Source organism: Euphorbia lathyris, chromosome 9, assembly GCF_963576675.1.
Source record: "Euphorbia lathyris chromosome 9, ddEupLath1.1, whole genome shotgun sequence".
In the NCBI taxonomy this organism is placed as follows: domain Eukaryota; kingdom Viridiplantae; phylum Streptophyta; class Magnoliopsida; order Malpighiales; family Euphorbiaceae; genus Euphorbia; species Euphorbia lathyris.
This window is the reverse complement of record NC_088918.1, coordinates 18,134,541-18,141,081: the sequence shown is the minus strand read 5'-3', so window position 1 is coordinate 18,141,081 and position 6,541 is coordinate 18,134,541. Positions and strand designations below refer to the sequence as shown.

General features: G+C 42.5%; 1 non-coding gene across 1 annotated transcript; it reads left to right on the top strand.

The window, feature by feature from the left end:
* The first annotated feature begins 5,840 nt into the window (after positions 1–5,840).
* Positions 5,841–5,947, top strand: LOC136207767 (small nucleolar RNA R71). The gene has a single exon (XR_010676894.1). It is a non-coding gene; the product is annotated as a small nucleolar RNA R71 (small nucleolar RNA).
* Positions 5,948–6,541: the final 594 nt, after the last annotated feature.

Here is a 6,541-nt window from a genome sequence, read left to right as displayed (position 1 = left end):
ATGGTTTCTGATCACGCAAACATGCCAGGGCAAATAGATCAGCGGATGGAACCGTGGCTTGATGGACCCTACCAAAGAGTGAGCCAGCCAGAATACGGTGTAAATATTTCAAGGAATAGCTCTCAATACCTGAGGCCTTGGAGGAACTAGGATTATACTCGGGATGACCTGTGATGGCATGCCAGAAAGCGCCGGCATCGAATTCCTCAGGAATCTCTCGGTGGGCCGAAAGGTAGGGTTCCTCTTCGAGTGTGGTTTGGTCAACCAAGCCAAGGAAGATGTTCATTTTGTTGATGGCGCAGTTCATGTGGTTACCCGTAAGACGAAATTGGTAGCGCTTATGGTGGTTGGGGTCAGTGTACTTTGCATCCCTTTGGAATGTGGAGTTTAACTCCATTGTGAGTTCATGATAAGTGCACTCATCAATGGCCAGAAATTTCTCCAGATTGGCACCGGCTATCATTTGCTTGACCTCCGCATCCAAACCAACTTCTCATAAACTGTCCCAGCATATTTGCCTTGTGGCGCACAGTTCCGTATTTTGGAAGGTTTCGTAGTTATTTTGCTCTGTTTCATCGGAGAAAGTAAGGAGTTGTTTGGAAATGGCACAGGATGTGTGGGTGCTAGAGCTCACATCGGTTTTCTTTTCTTTGCTCTTGGTCGCAGTAGCCGACCTTGTATTCTTTCTTGCCATGGTGAAGGGATGAAAGGAGGTTTCGGAAATGAAGAAATGTGCGTGATGAGTGAAATGTGACTCCTTTATACAAGATGGAAGCCAACTGAACCGTCAGGGATGAGAGTAACCGTTTGAACCAATCAAATCCCTTATTCCACCGCAAGAATAGGGTATGAATTTGCTGTGTTTGGGAAAGGGGGTAACCACATCAATTCTTGTGACCGTTGTAGTTGTAGGTCTGCCGTCTGACAATGTGGCATTAAAGGACAAGATGGCAGAGGCAGTGAGTGTCTCGTACGTGGTGAGAGAAATGATTGTTCGTACGTTTCTATGCACTTTGACACCCAAAAGATACTAGCATAGGAAAAATGAGGAAGTTAAATAAAATAAACTTAGTAAATAAAAGTGAACGTAGTAAATAAAAGTAAAAATGATTAAATTGCAAATCTAAAAGCAGAAAAGAAAAAAAATTGAAATTTATTGACCCCCAACTTTGGAATCATTGTGGGTTGATTAAGCGGTGGGTTGTGCCCATAGTACCGGGGGGTTCATGAGCCAAATAAGGTTTCAGACGTTGCCCATTAACTTTGAATATGTCTCCCTTGGTGTTCTGAATTTCGATTGCCCCATGAGGGAAGATTCGGTACACCGTGAATGGGCCAGACCATCGTGATCGAAGTTTACCAGGGAATAGGCATAGGCGTGAGTTATACAGGAGTACAAGATCACCTTCTTTAAAGTTTTTGGACTGAATGCGCGAATCATGCCACGGTTTGGTTTTTTCCTTGTATTTGATGGCATTCTCGTAGGCGAATAAGCGGAATTCATCCATTTCATTTAACTGGGCGCACCTGTTTAGCTTGACATCCTGGTCATCAAAATTTAGAAATGTTAGTGCCCAGTATGCTCTATGTTCTAATTCAACAGGGAGGTGGCATGCTTTTCTGAACAGGAGTCGGAAAGGAGACATTCATATAGGTGTTTTATAGGCTGTTCGGTATGCCCATAGTGCATTGTCGAGTTTTAGAGACCAGTCTTTTCTTGAAGAATTAACTGTTTTCTTTAAAATTCGCTTCAGCTCTCTGTTGGATAATTCCACTTGACCACTCGTTTGAGGGTGGTATGGTGTGGCTATACGATGCGTGACGCCATATTTCTGAAGTAGTTTCTCAAATACTTTGTTACAAAAGTGAGTACCTTGATCGCTTATAATTGCCCTTGGTACTCCGAATCTTGTAAACAATCGTTTCAAAAATTTTAGTACTACCTTGGCATCATTCGAGGGACATGCATAGGCCTCCACCCACTTACTCACATAATCTACAGCGACCAGGATGTATTGATTTCCAAAAGATATGGGAAACGGTCCCATGAAGTCGATGCCCCATACATCAAAGATCTCGCAAACAACAATGTTGTTCAAAGGCATGGCGTTTCGGGCAGAGATATTGCCTGTTCGTTGACAGTCATCACAACATTGAACATACTGTTGCGCATCCTTGTATATGGTGGGCCAAAAGAAACCTGCTTGAAATACTTTTGCAGCTGTTCGGTTAGCCCCAAAGTGGCCACCTGATTCCGCGGCGTGGCATTTTTGCAAGATTTCCATTCCTTCTTCTTTGGTTACGCATCTTCGCAGGAGCTGGTCTGCACATAATTTAAACAAGTAAGGTTCCTCCCAAATATAATATTTTAAATTAGAATAAAACTTTCGTTTTTTATTAGTGGAGTATCGAAAGGGCTTTATTTTGCAAGCCAAGGAATTTGCGATATCGGCAAACCAGGGAATCGTGGAAATTGCAAACAGTTGCTCATCAGGGAACTAGTCGAGAATGTCTGGTTGTTCGATTTCAGTGGTGGCTTGGATTCTGGATAAGTGATCAGCTGATAGGTTTTTCGATCCCTTTTTATCCTTGATCTCTAAGTCGAACTCTTGTAAGAGGAGCAGCCATCGTATTAGTCTTGGTTTGGCGTCCTTCTTGGCAAACAGGTATTTCAATGCAGAATGGTCAGTGTAAACAGTTACTCTGGAGAGCACAAGATAAGGGCGAAATTTATTGAATGCATAGACTACGGCCAGCAGCTCTTTTTCTATGGTCGTGTAATTCTGTTGAGCTTCATTCAGAGTTTTGCTGGCATAGTGTATAGGCTTAAACTGCTTGTGAATTTGTTGTCCAAGAACAGCCCCTACACTGAGATCACTAGCATCGCACAAGTTCGAATGGTGCATCCCAGTCTGGTGCAGTGAGTATAGGTGCATGTGTCAGCAGATTTTTGATATGTTCGAATGCCTGGTTGCACCCGTCGGTGAAATTGAAATCAGCTTCTTTGTGTAACAATGCGGAGAGTGGCTGTGCAATTTTCGAAAAGTCCTTGATGAATCGTCTGTAGAAACCAGCGTGTCCCAAGAAGCTTTGAATATCCTTGACTGTTTTGGGCGCAGGTAGTTTCTTGATTATTTCCACTTTAGCTTGGTCGACTTCCAGTCCCTTGCTCGATATTTTATGACCGAGTACAATGCCTTTTGTTACCATGAAATGGCATTTCTCCCAATTTAAGACCAATTGTGTCTCTGTGCATCTTTCTAGAACAGCTTCCAGATTTTTCAAACAGGCATCGAATGATGCTCCATAGACAGAAAAATCATCCATGAATATTTCCATAGTCTTCTCGATCATATCATGGAATATGGCCATCATACACCTCTAAAAGGTTGCTGGAGCGTTGCACAATCGGAATGGCATGCGTTTATACGCAAAAGTCCCATATGGACAAGTAAACGTGGTCTTTTCTTGGTCTTTGGTACAAATGTGAATCTGGTTGTACCCTGAATACCCATCCAAGAAACAATAGAATTGATAACCAGCTAGTCTTTCTAGCATCTGATCGATGAAAGGCAAGGGGAAGTGATCCTTTCTTGTTGCTTCGTTGAGCTTCCTGTAATCAATGCACACTCGCCATCCTGTGATTGTTCTGGTGGGGATGAGTTCATCCTTATCATTTCTAACCACGGTGGTTCCCCCTTTCTTGGGAACAACTTGAAGAGGACTGGTCCACATACTATCTGAAATAGAGTAAATGATTCATGCCTCGATGAGTTTAATCACTTCTGCTTTTACGACTTCTTTCATGTGTGGATTGAGTCTCCTTTGCGGTTGTATAGTTGGTCGATGATTCTCTTCCATCAAGATCTTATGCATACAGATGGTTGGGCTGATCCCCTTTATATCTTCTATTTTCCATGCTAGAGCCTTCTTATGCCTTCTTAAGATGGTGAGAAATTGTTCCTTCTGATCTTTTGTCAATGTTGCCGAGATAATTACTGGTCTACTGTTTGGTGGATCCAGGAATGCGTATTCCAGATGATCGGGCAGTTGTTTCAGTTCAGGGTGTTCTTCTTTGTTTCCCTTATCGATGCCTATCTCAGGGGGGTATCTTGCTTTTCTTCATCGTCGGTTTTTTCTTCTGGTTCGGAGTCAAACAATTGTTCCTCTTTTTTACGCTTGTGCGCGTCGATTTGTTCCTGCAAGAAAAATTATCATCCTTTGTATCCATGAAATAGCATGAGTCTTCAAATGTTGGTGCATGGTGAATAGCTTCATGCATTTTAAACACTACTTCTTCATTATTTATTTTTAGAATGAGATGCCCCTTATGCACGTCAATAACAGCTCTGCCAGTTGCTAGAAAGGGTCGTCCCAAAATTATTAGGACTTCCAAATCCTCAGCAATATCCATTATGATAAAATCAGCAGGTAAAATGAAGTTGCCAACCTTAACCAAAACATCTTCGATTATACCCTTGGGGTATCGAATTGATCGATCTGCTAGTTGAACCATGACCTTAGTTGGTCTTGGTTCTCCTAGGCCTAATTGCATGTATATTGAATATGGCATAAGGTTAATGCTGGCTCCTAAATCACATAAAGCATTTTGGATAGTAAGTGTTCCTATCGAACAAGGTATAGAAAAACTCCCTGGATCTTTGAGCTTCTTTGGAATTTGTTGTTTGGCTTGCAGGATGGATGAGCTGTCCCTGTTCAATTGTACCATAGCTACGCTTTCCAGTTTCTTTTTGTTGGTCAGCAAATCCTTTAGGAATTTGACATATATGGGCATTTCAGATAAAGCTTCGATAAATGGTATGTTCATGTGCAACTTCGTCAATTGGTCAAGGAAGCTCTTATGTCTCTTCTCACAATTCTGCTACTTCAGCCTTTCAGGGTACGGAACCCTTGGTTCATATTGGGGTGCACCTGGTTCATGTTCCATCAACTGTTTATCTTTCCTGTGTTGGGAAACAGGTGGTTGATCATTAGAGCTTGCTCCTTCGGTAGTAGGTTTCACCGTGTGGTCCGGTACTTCCTTTCCTCCCCTCAGGATAATGGCATTGACTCCTTCTTTTGGATTGGTTACTGTGTTGCTTGGAAGTGCGCCTTTTTCTTTTGAAGCTATGGCTGTAGCAAATTGTTGCATTAGGGTCTCAAGATTATTGATAGATGATTATGTCTGCTTCATGAATTGCATCATCATGGATTCTAAATCAGGCTTTCCTTCTTGTGGAGTGTTTGATTGGCGTTGATATTGTTGACTAGATGAATTGCTTTGTTGTGGTGGATATGCTGGTCATAAATTCTCTTGTCTATAAGGCTGCTGCATCGCTGGTTGCCTCTGATTATCTTGCCAAGAAAAATTCGGGTGACTTCTCCACCCTGGATTATATGTGTTCGAATAGGGGTTCGGTGGTTGGCGAGCAATAAAATCACACTGTTCTTGCATTGATGCTCCTGGTTTAGTTCCGGGACAATCTATTGGTCGATGAGGCCCACTGCAGAAATCACAGCCATCAGGTGATAAGGTTTCCATCGGAGCAGAGGGTTGCATGTTCATTGCTGAAACATTCATCTTTCCCATTGTTTTGACCAGTTGTTCCATTTGTGAAGACAATTTGCTGATCGCCTCGCTATTTGCGGTATTCATGATTCTCTTGCTGTCGGCTCTTACCGAATGCCAGTTGTAACTGGTGTTGACCACTCTCTCTATTAATTCGTACAAGGCTTGAGGTTCCAGTTCCTCTGGATTTCCATTGGTAACTGATTCAATTTGTATCTTGTAGGCATTGGTCACTCCATTATAAAAGTTCTGCACCTGCATCCACATGGGTATGCCATGATTCGGCACTCTTCGTAATAATTCTTTATATCTTTCCCACGCTTCAGATAATGATTCATCCTCTTCTTGAACGAAGTGTGAAACCTCATTTCTCAACTTGATTGCCTGTCTAGGCGGGAATATTTCATCAGAAATAGGGTAGCCATTTCCTCCCAGCTCGTGATAGATCCTGGTTGTAAGTTCTTCAACCAGTTCTTTGCATTGTCTTTCAAAGAGAAGGGAAACAGCTTGAGCCGCATGACCTCGTCATCATCATTCCTATAGGATCGAAAAGTGTTGCACATTGTGATGAAATCTTGAATATGGGCATTTGGATCTTCATTTGGGTATCCCCCAAACTGCACAGCTGTTTGCAACATCTGAATCATCGGGGCTTTCACTTCGAACATGCGATTTCCATCGTTTGGTATGACAATGCATGACGAATGCCCTTCGGTGGATGGTCTGGAGTAATCCTTCATCCTCAACCTCAGGTTGACATTATTGTTGTTATTTTCGTTTTCACCATGACCTTCCTCATGGTTCTCACTGTGTCCTGAGCCAGGCATCTCAACTTCGCGGTCCATTCTGTTGCGTCAAGCTTGTCTGAATAGTCTTCTCCTTTTGTACGTTCTTTCTATCTCAACGTCTATAGGAAGGATAGGAACACTTGCTCTTCGCATACAAAACTAACAATCGAAATGCACAAACTGG